Source organism: Pongo pygmaeus, chromosome 4, assembly GCF_028885625.2.
Source record: "Pongo pygmaeus isolate AG05252 chromosome 4, NHGRI_mPonPyg2-v2.0_pri, whole genome shotgun sequence".
In the NCBI taxonomy this organism is placed as follows: Eukaryota; Metazoa; Chordata; class Mammalia; order Primates; family Hominidae; genus Pongo; species Pongo pygmaeus.
In genome coordinates, this window is record NC_072377.2 from 62944878 (window position 1) to 62960723 (window position 15846).

The window sequence follows — 15846 nt, forward strand, 5'->3', positions numbered from 1 at the left end:
TAATTTCCTTGTATTTGTATAGTTTTGAGTGTTCCTCTTGGTATTGATTTCAAGTTTCATTCCACTATGGCCCAAGAAGATAACTGATATAATTTTGTTTTATGTTTAATTCATCGAGACTTGTTTTATGACCTAACATATTGCCTATTCTGGAAAATGTTCCATGTCCTGATGGGAAGAAAATATATATTCCGTGGTTGTTGGATAGAATGTTCTGTAAATGTCTGTTAGGTCCATTTGGTCTAGAGTACTATTTAAGTCCAGAGTTTCCTTGTTGATTTTCTGCCTCTGTGATCTAGTGCTGTCAGTGAGGTGTTGGAGTCTTTCACCATTATTATATTACTATGTATCTCTTTTCTTACATCTAATGCAATTTGTTTTATGCATATGGGTGCTCTCATATTGGGTGCATATATATTTAGAACTGTTACATTTTCTCATGGAATTGATCCCTGTATCTTTATATAATGGCCTTCTTTATTACTCCATTTTCCCACTGCTAGAAAGAACTACCTGAGACTGGGTAATTCATGAAGAAAATGGGTTTAATTGACTCAAAGTCCCACAGGCTTTACAGGAAGCATGGCTGGCAGGCCTCAGGAAACTTACAATCATGGTGGAAGGTGAATGGGAAGCAAGCACGTCTTACCATGGTGGAGCAGGAGACAGATAGGGAAGGGGGAAGTGCTATACACTTTCAAACAACCAGATATTGTGAGAACTCATTCATCATCATGAGAGTAGCAAGGGGAAAACCAACCCCCATGATCCAATCACCTCCCATCAGGACCCTCTCCCAACATTGGGAATCATAACTCAGCATGAGATTTGGATGGGACACAGAGCAAGACCATATCACCTTCTTTGTCTTTTTTTTTTTTAACTGTTAGAGTTTTTTTGCATTTTTTTTTTTTTATCGCATCAGCTATCATTAGTGTTAGTGTATTTTATGTGTGGCCCAAGACAATTATTCTTCTTTCAATGTTACCCAGGGAAGCCAACAGATTGGACACTCCTGATTTCGTCCATTCACATTCAAGGTTAATGTTGATATGTGAGGTTTTGTTCCTGTCATAATGTTAATTATTACCTAGTGGCTTTGTAGTGTCAATTGTGTAACTGTTTTATAAGACCTGTGAATTTTGTACATTCATTTGTTTTTACAATAGTGAGCATTGACCTTTTGTTTCCAAGTTTTGAAATCCTTAAAACATTTCTTGTAGGACTGGTCTAGTGGTGATGAATTAGTTTAGCGTTTGCTTGTCTGGGAAATATTTTATTTCTCTTTCTTTTATAAAGCTTAAATTTAGGAGGATACAAAATTTGTGGTTGATGGTTTTTGTCTTTAGGAAGTCTGAAAATAGGACCCCAATCTATTCTGGCTTGTAAAGGTTCTGCTGAGAAGTTTACTGTTAATCTGAAGGGATTTCCTTTATAGGTGATTAGATGCTTTTTTCTTGATGATTTTAGAAGTTTTTCCTTCATATTGACTTTAGAGGCCTGATGACTATATGCCTTGGTGAAGTCCATCTTGCAATGCATTTTCCTAGAGTTCTCTGAGCTTGTATCTGGATGTCTAAATCTGTCTCTCTCTCTTTTTTAGGTTTTGGGCTCTTTATCTTTCATTCAAAATTGATGATGAGAAATATCTATGAATGGCAGTAACCTGAAGAGGCATAAATGACAAGGAGTTGATCAACCCTGAGTTTTCTGATTTTCATTATGTAAAGTAGCATAAAAAGTATTTTTTTTACTTTTAAGTTTAGAGGTACATGTGCAGACTTGTTACATAGATAAACTAAACTTGTGTCATGGGGCTTTGTTGTGCAGATTATTTTATCTCCCAGGTATTAAGCCTAGTGCCCATTATTTATTTTTCCTGATCCTCTCCCTCCTCCCACCCTCCATCATCTAATAGGCCCCAGTGTGTGTTGTTCCCCTCTATTTGTCAATGTGTTCTCTTCACTTAGCTCCCAATTATAAGTGAGAACATGTGATATTTAGTTTTCTGTTCCTGTGTTAGTTTGTTAAGGATAATGGCCTCCAGCTCCATCCATGTCCCTGCAAAGAACATGATCTGAGTTTTTTTTTATGGCTGCGTAGTATTCCATGATGTATATGTACATCATGAAGCTGAATTTAGCAGAATATAAAATTTGTGGCTGACAAGTTTTTTACACATTTTTAAAAAATCTAATCTATCATTGGTGGGCATTTAGGTTGATTTCATGTCTTTGCTATTGTGAACAGTGTTTCAAAGAACTTTTATGTGCATGTGTCTTTATAATAAAATGATTTATAGTCCTTTGGGTATATACCTGGTAATGGGATTGCTGGGTCAAATGGTATTTCTGTCTTTAGGACTTTGAAAAAGTACCATACTGTCTTTCACAATGGTTGAACTAATTTACACTCCCATTAACAGTCTGTAAGCGTTCCTTTTTCTCCACAACCTCTCCAGCATGGATGTCTAAATTTCTACCAAGCCTAAGGAAATCTTCCTTAATTATTTACTCAAATAAGTTTTCCAAACTTTTAACTTTCTCTTCATCTCCCTCAGAAATAGCTATGACTTGTGCATTTGGTTGTTTTACATCATTCCATACTCCTCAAAGCCTTTGTTCATTTATTAAATTCTGTTTTCTTTATTATTGTCTGACTGGGCTAATTCAAAAGATCTGTTTTTGAAATTCTTTTTTTCTGCTTGGTCTAGTCTATTATTAAAGCTTTCAACTATATTTTGTAATTCAATGAATTTTTCATTTCTAGATGTTCTTTGTGTGTGTTTTTTGTTTTAATGTCTATCTCTTCAGTAATTTTTTCATTGATGTTTGAATTGTTTTTCTAGTTTCTTTGTGTTGGTTTTTAATTTTCTTTTGTATCTCATTGAGCTTATTTAAAATCAATATTTTGAATTATTTATCTGATATTTCAAAGATTTCCTTTGGATTAGAATCCATTGCTAGAGAGTTAATGTGATTCACTGGGGTGTTTTAACACTCTGTTTTTTCATATTACCAGAATTTTTCCTCTGGTTCCTTCTCATCTAGATAAACTATCTCTTCTTCTCTCTTTCTTTTTTTGAATTTACTTTCATTTGGAAAGGATTTTTTTTTCTCCTTGAGGATGTGACTATCCTGTATGCTGTGTATGGTTATTTTACTTTGGTTCTGGATGCTTTCAGTGGCAAGGTATGTGTGTTCCATGGTTATAGATAGCGTTTGTGTGGTGGCTTTCTCAAATGCTGGTTGTAGCTAGATACTGGGTGGGTTTGTGAGCAGGCTCACTGCCTCCTTGGGTATCAGGATAGAGGAAGTCTCAGGAATCTTAGCTCATACCTCACTGTTGTGCGCTTGTGTCAGCAGGTTTTGTATTACACTGTGCAGTTCAATCTCCAGGCCAGTAGGTGGCATTTACAGGTAACAGCTGACTATCTGCAGAAGCAGATGGGCATATACTTGATGTTTGTTTACTGAGAGAAGCTCTCTTTTGCTTCAGCCAATGGGCTGTTCTGTGGACCACCCACAAAGCTGGGTGGAGCTGGACTGTCAAGCTCAACTTTGACCTCAGATATCCCAATGGTAAACACAAGCACCAGACCTGACTGGGTGGTTGAGGGAGCTCCTGGTGAAATGTGCTGAGGTTTCTGCTGTGCGGAGCACTACCTCAGCTCCACGGCCTGGCCAGGTAGGAATGCAATTCACCTTCCTGTCATGTTTCTGTCCTGGCACTCCAGACATTCGGATCAGACAGACCTCACTATCTCCAAGCTGCAGTGAATCTGAGAGCCATGAAAGGTACCTGCTCTGTGACTCTCTACCAAAGTGGTTATGGTGTGGAACTTCTTTTCTCAGCCCAAAACGTAAAACTTTGAGGCTCTCCTCTTCTCTGCTTCAGGAATGCTGCTGCTCTATGTAGAGAGTGGGAAGGGCCCTGCCTTTTGTGCAAGCCTGGGCCTGGTGAGCACACTGCCAATGGGGTACATCCACCCCTAACAGTCCTAGAATGACCATCCACCAGCATGCCTATGTCAGTCTCCTATGCTTGCAGCCATGGCTGTTTCTGCAGTAGTTGTGGGGAGGGTAGAAAAAAGAGGTCTCCCTCTCCACAGCCATGCTCAAGCACTGGGGCCATATGGCCACTGGGGTGGAACACATTCCTCTCCCAGAGAGCTGAGCATGGCATCTTTGTCTCTGCTGGAAGAGACACAGTCACCTTTACCCCACAAGTGGAAGCTCTCAAGCACAGGAAAGAACATGCTCTGGTTTCCTTTGTCCCAGGGAAGGGGTACTTCCTTGGTGGGCTGTACTCTCTCTTCCCTTAGGAGCAGCACTCCCTGAGACCTGGGCCATGGGCATTCTGCAGCTCCTCTAGGTCCAGCCAGGCCTGTGTGGCTGCCACAATCCCAGCTGGTGCTGGGGAATGTCTGTGGGAGATCTGGCAATGTGGAGACACAAGGGCTGAGGTTACCTGGGCAGAAAACAGTCTCACAATGGGTGTGCAGCAAATATGGCACCTGCTACCACAGCTTGGGTCCAGGAACAGGGTGAGTGACTGTGTGCAAGTTGTTAGTCTGGTGTAATGTCCTCGAAAAGTTACCAAATCACCACCCATACTAGTGCTTGGGCTCATGAAAGCAGAGGAGACCTCTGAAGTTTGGAAACCAGCAGTCCGCTGCAAGGGTGAAGGGAGCCAAGAACACTTACCTTTTTGATGAAATACCAAGTCTCTCGGGAGGGTTTGATCCCAGCAGCCTTTTGCTTCCCTTTTTTTTCGGTACCCTAGCTTCTTCCTGTCAGTTCTCCAATAGTTCCAGCACTCTCTCCTTGATATTCTATGTGAGTTTTGATTATTCACCTCTACGTTCGATTCGTCTTTCTGAGGAGAACTGACACGTGACCTCTCTAGTCAGCCATCTTGAAATTTATAAAACCTGAATTTTAGTTTTTTATACTATGGAAAGGTAATATGTTTATAGAAATGTTTTGATGTGTAGAATAATATTTATAGATGTAAGTAAAGGATATTTAAAAGGATTTTTTTTTTCTATGTGACTGTACCCAATTTGTCTGAGAAGGCAGCAGAGGGTAAGTACTTTCCCATCCAGCACATGCTATGAGATCACCTGTGCAGGATGTTCAAGTGCGGTAGAGAAGGGCTGATTTTATGACCTTTATCTCAATATGCACTTTGAGCATAAGAAGGATTGATATTTAAAGAGAAGACTTTCTGTGTGCTGGGAGTCTGCCCTCACTCCCAACACCAGAAAAGTGCTGGGTGCTTCACTCTCACTTCAACCTAGCGTAAAGTGCTGCAAGGTACTCAATCAAGAATCTTGATGTGTTCCTCGATTTGGAGGGACACACTAGTTTACTTTCTGTATACTATGGAAGATAATCTTGAAATGAAATATTGGCTGAAGCCATGTATGAAGGTGGGGAAAGAGCTAAGGCTGCACTTTCACCATTTGGCAAGAAGGGGGTACTTTCCCATGGGCCTGATGTGAAAGCTGGAGCCTCTGAAATGAATTCTGCAAAGGCAAGGGGGCCCTGGAAGTATGAGAATGTGGGGTTTGTTGCAGAGGCAGGAGCTGATGAGGAGTAGCAATTGGTCAGCTAAAGAAGATACATCAGGGACCTCTGAAGAATTCACAATCATATGCTCAAGAAAAAAGTCAGCTTTGGTCACACCACCAAGAGCATCAACACTGAGCAAATCAAGCAGGTCTTTTCCTGCTTTCTTTTCTTTTGTTTCTCTCCCCTTGCAATCCTGGGGATTTGGGTATAAGGTTGAGAGAAGCTGACAGAGAAGCAAGATGTCTGCTTTCTTTGTTTTCCACTGTAAGTTTCCAAAGGAGGCCCAATCTGGAGGAGGGATAAATAATCAACTTAAAATGACTTGTGGAGTTTTAACTATTACAAGAACCTGTTTGAATTAGTGAAATGAGACAGTTCTTGCAAGTAGAAATGACTATAGAATTTTTAATTGCTCAACAAACAAACAGAGAAAATCTTTTGGGCTCCTTAACATTTCATCCAGGGGCGGGAAAAAAACCTAGCCACACCCCATAGAGCAGGTATTATGGGCTAGCATTGAGATGGAAAGAATTACAATGCTCAATGACTTTATTTTTTAAAGACAGGTTTACCCGTGATTATTGTGTAAATACATTTGTAATCAAATGCTGTTTGCTTACATGTTCAAATGATTGTTTTCTGTGAATTATCAATGTTAAATTAAAAAAAATCAGAAAGCATTTAGTAAAACCATTTCAAGGTTTATTTATACTACTTTTTAAAAAATTCTGGCTGCAGTTTGAAAAATTGGAGGCATTTCTTGAAGATGAGATTTTAAGAAGTTTTTAAAGAAAAAAAACACGGGAATAAGTGTAGAAATTTAAGGTGGGAAAAGGTAAATGCAATGCAAATAGAGAAAATGAATAGGTGGCTTTAAGAAAGAATTGGAAACTGGAGGGGTATAGGGGGAATTTGAGAGAAACAAGTGAATGTGTGTAGGTCTGTTGCCCATAGTGGTGAGGGTACAAGCATCCTTCTCCCTAAATCTAATCTTTCTCTTAGACTAACAGGTGCCTTGAATTTTAGGAAAAGTAAAATTTGAAAATGTATCTTCGCATTATTTAGTGATCTTTCCTTCCCTTAACATGTCTTTTTTCAGAGCTCCTCTCTGTGGTTTGGCATGGCTACAGTTTACTGTCCTATTTTAAAAGACAATCCCAGGTTATTATGAGGAGGGTTAGCTGAGGAGACAGAGCAGGACTGTCTCTCAAATCTTCTTCTGGAAGGCATGAACCAAGCATGTACAAGCAATAAACCTATTTCCACAAGCTTCTCAGTGTATTAAGCCACATACAACATTGATATATTAGTGCTAAATCTCAAATTAGCTACTGGAGTTTTAGAACTAGGGGAGGAGAGCCAAACAAAGAAGTTTCTTGTGAATCTATAGCAGCTCCAGGCAGCTGATGAGCTACCAGCCGCTAGTCCTATGAACAGATATTCTGGGCTGTCTATTTATAGTGCCGTCTTGTCACATGGGCTGGCATTGTTGTCTGGCATTATTCTTTACTGTCAGGGAGCTTTACTTTTGGAATAGCGAACTCCTTTCAGTAGACTAAATGGGTTTTTAAGCAGGCCAGCACTGAATCCTGGACTGTACAGCCAAAAAAGTGTAGAAGTTCTAACTCCTTCATTTTTTACATAGGGAGAAATTGAGGTCCCTAGAGATTAGAACACTGCTTAGTTACAGAGTTAGAAATACACCCCACGCCTCTTGACTCCAAGTCTAGTGCCTTTAGCAAAAACTTAAACTAAGAATTTTGTTTTGTTTTGTTTAGAGGGGGGTGAGTTTTGGATATGAGGGGGCCAAAGATTTTTTTTTTAAATTCTTAAACCATATAATTAAACAAATTAACATTTTGTAGTGTCTGAGGCTCCTCTATTATTTGCATAAGCAAAGGAAGAAAAAGAGATGTGTATTCTTTCAACATTTGCCACTGATAATGGTAAATATAAGTTAACAATGGCATGATCTGAATAACTTCAAGAGAGACTCAACCCTGCTTATTTAGGTGCAGGCTTAACACATGTAGGTGTACTCAGTTGACCAATGGTATCTGTGACCCTGCATGAGGCACTAAGCAGTCCTGAAAATGTTTCCTCTGCTGTTAAAAAAATTGAGCCAGACTTGTTTACATGTAAAATTTTAAAAATTGTAAAATATTTATGAGGATAAAGTATTAAAATTATTTTTGTAATTGCTACATTGTAATTATAGAAGTGCATCCTCTTCCTTATACACTTGTTACCAGGGCAACTGCATGGATAGTCTATGGAGTTGTACTCCAGGGGTGCAATTAACATAGACTATGGTGCAAGCGGTGGCCTCACTGGCTTTGAACTATGCAAGGGCCTTGCTACCATATGCAATTATATCTTTTTGTTAAAAATAATTTTTTATTTTTTATTTTTGTGTGTATATAGTAGTTGTATGTATTTATGGGGTACATGAGATGTTTTGATACAGGTATGCAATGCATAATAATCACATGGAAATGGGGTGTCCATTCCCTCAAGCGTTCATCCTTTGTGTTATAAACAATCCAATTATACTCTTTTCATTTTTTTAAATGTACAGTTAAATTATTATTGACTATAGTTACCCCGTTGTGCTGTCAAATACTAGGCCTTATTTATTCATTCTATTTTTATGTACCCATTAACCATCCTCTCCTCCCTGACACCTCCCACTACCCTTCCCAGCCGCTGATAGCCATTCTTCTACCTTCCATCTTGCTGGGCTCTCAGTATGTACATTGTGCAGTGCAGGATTGCTCTTCAAAACGTGGCCTTGGATAGCCTTTTCCTGGTAGAATGCCTCTTGGACTTTATAACTTCAAACAACATGCTTAGGTCTTAAATCAATATTTTTGACAATGTTTATAAGAAATTATAAGTACACTTCACTTAATTGCATTCACTTTATTGCACTTTTCAGGTAGTATATTTTTTACAAATTGAAGGTTTGTGGCAACCCTGTGTCAAGCAAGTCTATCAGCACCATATTTCCAACAGCACGTGCTCACTTCATGTCTCTGTGTCACGTTTTGGTAATTCTCACAATATTTTATACTTTTTCATTATTATATATATTATGGTGATTGTGATCAGTGATCTTTGATGTTAATAGCATAATTATTTTGGGATGCCACGAACTGCACCCATGTAAGTTGGTGAACTTAATTGATAAATATGCATGTTGTGACTGGTCCACTGACCAGTCATTCCCATATTTCTCTTCTTCTCCTTGGACATCCCTATTTCCCAAGTCACAACAATATTGAAATAGACCAATTAATGACCCTACAATGGCCGCTCAGTGTCCAAGTGAAAAGAAGAGTGGCAGCACTCTCATTTTAAATCAAAAGCTAGAAATGATGAAGTGTAGTAAGGAAGGCATTTTAAAAGCTGAAATGGACAGAAAGCTAGGCTTCTTGTACCAAACAGCCAAGTTGTGAATGCAAAGAAAAATTTATTGAAGGAAATTAAAAGTGCTACTCCAGTGAACACAAAAAAGAAAGAAAGCAAAACAGCTTTATTGTTGATATGGGGAAAATGTTAGTGGTCTGGATAGAAAATCAAGTCAGCCTCAACATTCCCTTAAGCCAAAGCCTAATTCAGAGCAAGGCCCTTATTCACTAATTCTCTAAAGGCTGAGAGAGATGAGGAAGCTGAAGAAGAAAGAATTGATTCTAGCAGAAGTTGGTTCATGAGGTTCAAGGAAAGAAGCCATCTTTATAATCTAATTGCAAGGTGAAACAGCAAGTGCTGTTGGAGAAGCTGCAGCAAGTTATTCAGAAGATCTGGCTAGTTAATTGATGAAGGTGTTTACATTAAACAACAGATTTTCAATGTAGATGAAACAGTCTCCTGTTGGAAGAAGTTGCCATCTAGGACTTTCATAGACAGAAGTCAATACTGGCCTCAAAGCTTCAAAAGACCAGCAGACATTCCTGGGGGCTAATGCAGTTAGTGACTTTAAGGTGAAGCCAATGCTCATTTACAACTCAGAAAAACCAAAGGTCCTTAAGAATCATGTGAACTATACTCTGTCTGTGCTCTAGAAATGGAACAACAAAGCCCAGATGATAGCATAGCTATTTACAGAGTGGTTTCCTGAATATTTTAAGCCTATTGTTGAGGCCTACTGCTTAGAAAAAAAGATTTTTTTTCAAAATATTGCTGCTTATTGACTATTCGTCTAGTCCCCCAAGAGCTCTGATGGAGATGTACAAAGAGATAATTTTTTTTTTCATGCCTGCTAACACAACATCCACTCCATAGCCCATGGTTCAAGAAGTCATTTTGACTTTCAAGTCTTATTATTTAGGAAATACATTTCACAAGGCTATGCCTGCCATACCTGTGATTCCTCTTATCAATCTGGGCAGAGCACATTACAAACCTTCTGAATAGGGTTCACCAGTCTAAATGCCATTAATGACATTCATGATTCATGAGAGGAAGTCAAAATATCAACATTACCAGGAGTTTGAAATAAATTGATTCCAACTCTCACAGATCACTTTGAGAGGTTCAATATTTCAGTGGAGGGAGCAACTGAATATATGGTGGAAATAGCAAGAGACCTAGAATTGGAAGTGGAGCCTGAAGATGTGACTGCATTCCCATAATCTCATGATAAAACTTGAACCAGTGAGAAGTTGCTTCTAATGGATGAAGCAAAGAAAGGGGTTTCTTGAGATGGAATCTACTTCTGGTGAAGATGTTGTGAACATTATTGAGATGACAACAAAGGATTTAGAATATTGCATAAATTTAGTTGTAAAGCAGCAGCAGGGTTTGAGAGGATTAACTCCAATTTTGAAAGAAGTTCTACTGTGAGTAAAATGCTGTCACACAGCATCACATGCTACAGAGACATTTTGCATGGACAGGTCAATCAATGTGGCAAACTTCATTGTTGTCTGATTTTAAGAAATTGCCACAGTCACCCTAGACTTCAGCAACCAGCGTACTGATCAGTCAGCAACCATCAAAATCGAAGCAAGACCCTCCAGCAGCAAAAAGATTATAACTTGCTGAAGGCTCTGATGATGGTTAACATTTTTAGCAATAAAGTATTTTTTAATTAAGGTATATACTTTTTAAAGACGCAATGCTATTGTACATTCAATAGACTATAGTACAGTGTAAAGATAACTTTTATATGCACAGATAAACAAACAAATGCCTGTGACCCAGTTTACTGTGATATGCATTTTATTGTGGTGGTCTGGCACTGAACCCACAATATCTCCCAGGTATGCCTGTGCATTTATATTCTTAAAATTAAAAAAAATTCCTACTTTTTCCAAAATGGTAAAAATTATTGTGGAAACTTCTTGATTTATATTTCAAATTCAACTACTGGAAATCAAAATCACATAAAGACAAAGTTTGAAAATGTACCAAATGTCAGCAAGGGGAGCTTGAAGGTTTTAAGAGATACATTTGTATGTTCATGGTCCTAAAAGAGTTATCTCAGTGTCATATTTAGTGCCACGTGCTATTGTGTGCTTGGCTGGTCCTGAGCACATTTCCACACTGATTGACATTGCAAATGGAACAAATTCTGCTCTTAATTCCTCTGCATGTGGTTTTTCAAGAGCTCCATGATAACCTTTTAACCCATCTTTTGAAAACCAGCGTGCTTTGCAAGAGCAACAACTTTCACTTTGGCTTGAACTGCCTCTTCAGTCTTTGACATAGGCCACAAATTACAGGGTTAGTTTCTTTCATGTACCCTTCATTTTGACGTGAAAACTTTCTCCTGTTATTTCTTGCTGAACTCTAGAATTATCCCTTAGTTTAAAGTATTTGATTCTATTGGCTGTAGAAACATGCCAAGCTAAATAGCTAAATTCTTAAGCCTCCCTCGCCGGTTTTGGGTAACCGTATGAGAGAATTCCAGTCAATGAGCTATAAATGGAAGTTGTTGGGGAGTCTCTTCAGAGGGGAAGTATGTGCCTATTTGCCCTACCTATTCTTTCTTCCTTTTGTCTGAAACATGTGTAGGATGGGTGGAGCTTCAGTAGCTATCTTGAGAACATGAGGGTCATGCCCAAAGGATGGTGAAATAGAAAACTTGAAAGAACCTGGATCTCCAATGACATCGAGGAGTACCACAACAGACCCGGCTCAGCTCCCTTTGGACTTCTTTTATACTGGAGAAAAATTAACCCTGAATATACTCAACATAGTATTTTGGGGGGTTTGGAACACAATTTCTCTTTTTAAAAAATCTTTTAAGTTCAGGGGACATGTGCAGGATATGCTGGTTTGTTACCTAGGTAAACTTGTGTCATGGGGGCTTGTTGTGCAGATTATTTCACCACCCAGGTATCAAGCCTAGTACCTATTAGTTATTTCTCCTGATCCTCTCCCTCCTCCCACCCTCCACCTTCTGCTAGGTCCCAGTGTGTGCTGTTCCCTTCTATGTGGCCATGTGTTCTCATCATTTAGCTCCCATTTACAAATGACAGCATGTGGTATTTGGTTTTCTGTTTCTGTGTTAGTTTCCTAAGGATACGGGCCTACAGCTCCATCCATGTCCCTGTGAAGGACATGATCTCATTCTTTTTTATGGCTGCATAATATTCCATGATGTACCATATATTCTTTATCCAGCCTATCACTGGTGGGCATTTAGGTTGATTCCATGTCCTTGCTATTGTGAATAGTGCTGCAATGAACTTTGTAATATAACAATTATATGCGTGTATCTTTATAATAGAACAATTTATATCCCTTTAGGTCTATACCCAGTAGTGGGATTGCTGGGTCAAATGATATTTCTGTCTTTAGGTCTTTGAGGAATCTCCACACTGTCTTCCATATTGTTGAACTAATTTACACTCCCACTAACAATGTATAAGCATGGAACACAATTTCTAAGTGATAAATAGATCTTGCCTATTTTTATCCAACATTCCCTGAGGTCATTCCCCAACCCTAATTTGGAATGATCTTACCTACTCCAGCCAAGCCAGACTCTCCATTTCTTTCAGGGCATTTCTCAGACTCACATTCTATAAGAAATCTTCTTTTACTCATCTACTTCTTCTCTCAACAGTCTTTTAATTAAAAATGATTTAAAATTTTTGGTGTTTGAGTCAATCTCTCCTACATGTAATATTCTTTTTTCATATAGTCCCCTTTCTGTGTTTCCTGTCCTTCAACATGGAAAGTCATTGGGACTAGATATCTATTGTCGTTCCTTCTGCAGTCTCCCATTATGCTGCAGCAATTGGGCCTAGCAAAGTGGTGAGCTCCTCTAAAACTCCATGGTTATTAATTGAATGAACTTTGTCAAATCTAGAGAAACATGGGATGTGAGGGTCTATAATTGAGCAGTTTTTCCTCTTCCTTATTCATATTAATCAGACTTGGATTGTGGAGCCACCTCATCCTACAACTGGTTTCAACATCCACATTTCTTACAGAAGGAGAAGTGAAGTCTCCTGACCTTTCTGGAGTATTCACTTCAGTCTGTCTCTGGGCTTCTCTAGAGGTTTTAGGTCACTATTCTTCCTTTTCTCTTCCTTCCTCCCTCCTTCCTTTCTTCTTGTTCTCCTCCTCCCCTCCTTTTTTCTCTCTTTCTCCTCATTCTCATTTGTAAAAAAAATTTTTTACAAAAATTTTTTAAAAACAACATTTGAAAACAAGGGTTCCAAAATCTATGAGAAGTTAGTTAAAAACCTGACTCTTTCCTACCTTTTTTCTGCCTGGTAACAAACCCCTTTGCCTGAACTCATTCACTGTCTTGTTCTTGTCATTCAAGTGGTTCCTCAGATTCTTCTTTTCCAGGAAGTCTTCTTCAATGGACTGGCAGTGTGAGGCACAGCCTATTCAACAATTGTCTATTCAGTGTATGTGTTGAAATCTACTATGTGCTTATTGCTCTGAGATGCTGCTAGTGAGTGGGAGCCAAATGTAAAATCAAGTGTGATTTTTGACTTGAAAAAATGTATAATCTGGTGAATTTTGGAATTCACACTCACAGAATTCAGTAAGGGTATTCACCCTGTCATACAGAGGTTTAAGATTAAGTTCATCCTCTCTGTGGCTCCCCACATTATCTCTGCTTCCTATCCCATGTCAAAGCGGCAATCAGTGAACTCATGAAGTGCCTACTCAATTCCTTCCTTACTAGTCAGCTCACCTTCCACAGTTACTCTTCAATTGCTCATAATGTAACTTCTACTCTACTCAATTCAGGCATTTATAATTCGATTATTTTTTCAAATATTAATACATCAATCAAAGACCAGGGAATTAGCACTTACTGTTACATAGCTAACATCAGTTTAGATATTTGGGGAGTGCAATAAAGGCTGACTATAGGATATTCTCCTGCTTCCTTTCTTCTTCACTTCTTCCAAGAAGCCTTTGCTGATTCTGCCCTATTCCTGGCAGAGTTATTCATTCTATGTTTCCATAGCAGTGACAATGATGATTAATATGGAGATTTAGTAAGTGCCAGACACTTTGATAAGTACTTTTCTTAAGTTTTTTTAATTGAATCCTCCCAACAAACCTAAAAGTATTACTATTATTATTCTAATTATTATAGATAAGGAAACTGAGTTTCAATTAACCAAACTAACCAAGGCTCTGCGACTAGTAAATGTGAGAGGAGAATTCCAACATGGGTAGTCTAGTATGATCATCTCTAATTTAAAGGGACAGAAACTGTCTCAGTCATCTCAGGCTGCCTTAACAAAAAAAAACAGATTATGTGGTTTAAACAACAGAAATTTATCTTCTCACAGTTCTGGAGGCTGGAAATTTCAAGGTCTGATAGAGGGTTGTTTCTGGTGAAGACTCTTTTCCTGGCTTGCAGACAGCTACCTTCTCACTGTATCTTTATATGTAGGAGGGGGAGAAAGCTCTCCAGTCTTTCTTTTTATAAGGGTACTGATCACATCATGGGGCCCTACCATCATGATCTCATTAAATCCTAATTTCCTCTCAATGATTTCATCTCCAAATACCACCATGTTGGAGGTTAGAGCTTCAACATATGAATTTTGGGAGGATACAAACATTCAGCCTATAATAGAAATAAGCCTTAGGAAGATTAGATAAAATAGCCAAAGTCAGAGTTACTCGGTGGCAGAACAAAGACTGAATCTCAGATTTCTGGAGAGCAATGTTCTTCTATGTTATTCTGAGTCAGGAAGGCAAAAGGGTCAGAAAGAGCAAGGAGGATCCTTGGTACTTCCAAATGTTCTCAACTCTTAAACAGATTGCAGGTCAGGGCATCTTAACTTCAATAATTATCAAGGTATAGAGATCCCTTTCTGTTTTGCTACATTATATTGGTAATATTTTTACTCACAGAGAGAGAAATAGATCTTTTTCCACCTGATTCAGAGACAATGAGTAATTAACCCACCATAAATGAAAGCCAGGCCTTCAGAAAAGAGCTGTCTCTTGTAATTTTTGAGATTGTATCTTAAATAGGGATTTTATATAATAATCATTTTTGGTGAGGCTTGTAGATTCTTGCCAACATTTTCAATATCGTATCAGTCAAGATTTCAACAGGAAACAGATGGCACATTAAGATTGGGTAATTTGAACCGAGTTTGATAAAAAGACTATTTACAAGGGTATGGACATGGTTTAAGAAAAGCAACAAGGGATGGCATGTAACCCTGTGTTGATATGGACTCTTAACACTGGGAGGCCTGAAGGGACAAATAGAAGGAGAGGTTAGAACCCAGAGTGGGAGCTGTATGAAGGGCTGTGTGACTGGTGCCATGGCCTTCTCTGGGGCAATGTGGCAACCCATGGCCCAGCATGGTGAGTCTGAGGAATAATCAGCACCCTCACTCTCTTCCCACCTCTGATCACTTGACACTGCTCCTCCAGAGGCAATGGCAAGAAGTGATATTGATGTTATCCAAATGTGACAGTCTCCTGGGCAGACACCAGGGTTGAGAAGTGCGGAGAACAAACTAGAATGATAAAGAAAGGATATCTAGAAAAAAATACCATTTTCAATGAAATGGAGACTGGGGAAGTTCTCTTGACTGTCATTTAAGTTGTTTTGCCTCTTTCTATTAAACCTTGTAGGTGGTAGACAGTCTACTGATTGGCATGGTTTATTTTAGTATATATAATGAAGAGAAAAAAACAGCATGAATTTAGATATCTTACTGAAAATGAATTGAGAAATAGCTTATTTAATCATATTGTACTCAACAACTGGGTTCAGAGTTGTTATAAATCAACAGTATAGATTTGAAAACCAAATTTTTGA

The 15846-nt window shown here is 38.6% G+C and overlaps 1 long non-coding RNA gene across 1 annotated transcript in view; it reads left to right on the forward strand.

Annotated features, from left to right (window-relative positions):
• Positions 1-3622: 3622 nt before the first annotated feature.
• LOC129037179 (uncharacterized) overlaps positions 3623-15846 on the forward strand; it is a 72040-nt gene continuing 59816 nt past the window's right edge. The window contains exon 1 of the long non-coding RNA XR_008502742.1: positions 3623-3687. This is a non-coding gene — a long non-coding RNA (uncharacterized LOC129037179). The remainder of the gene's footprint in view (positions 3688-15846) is intronic.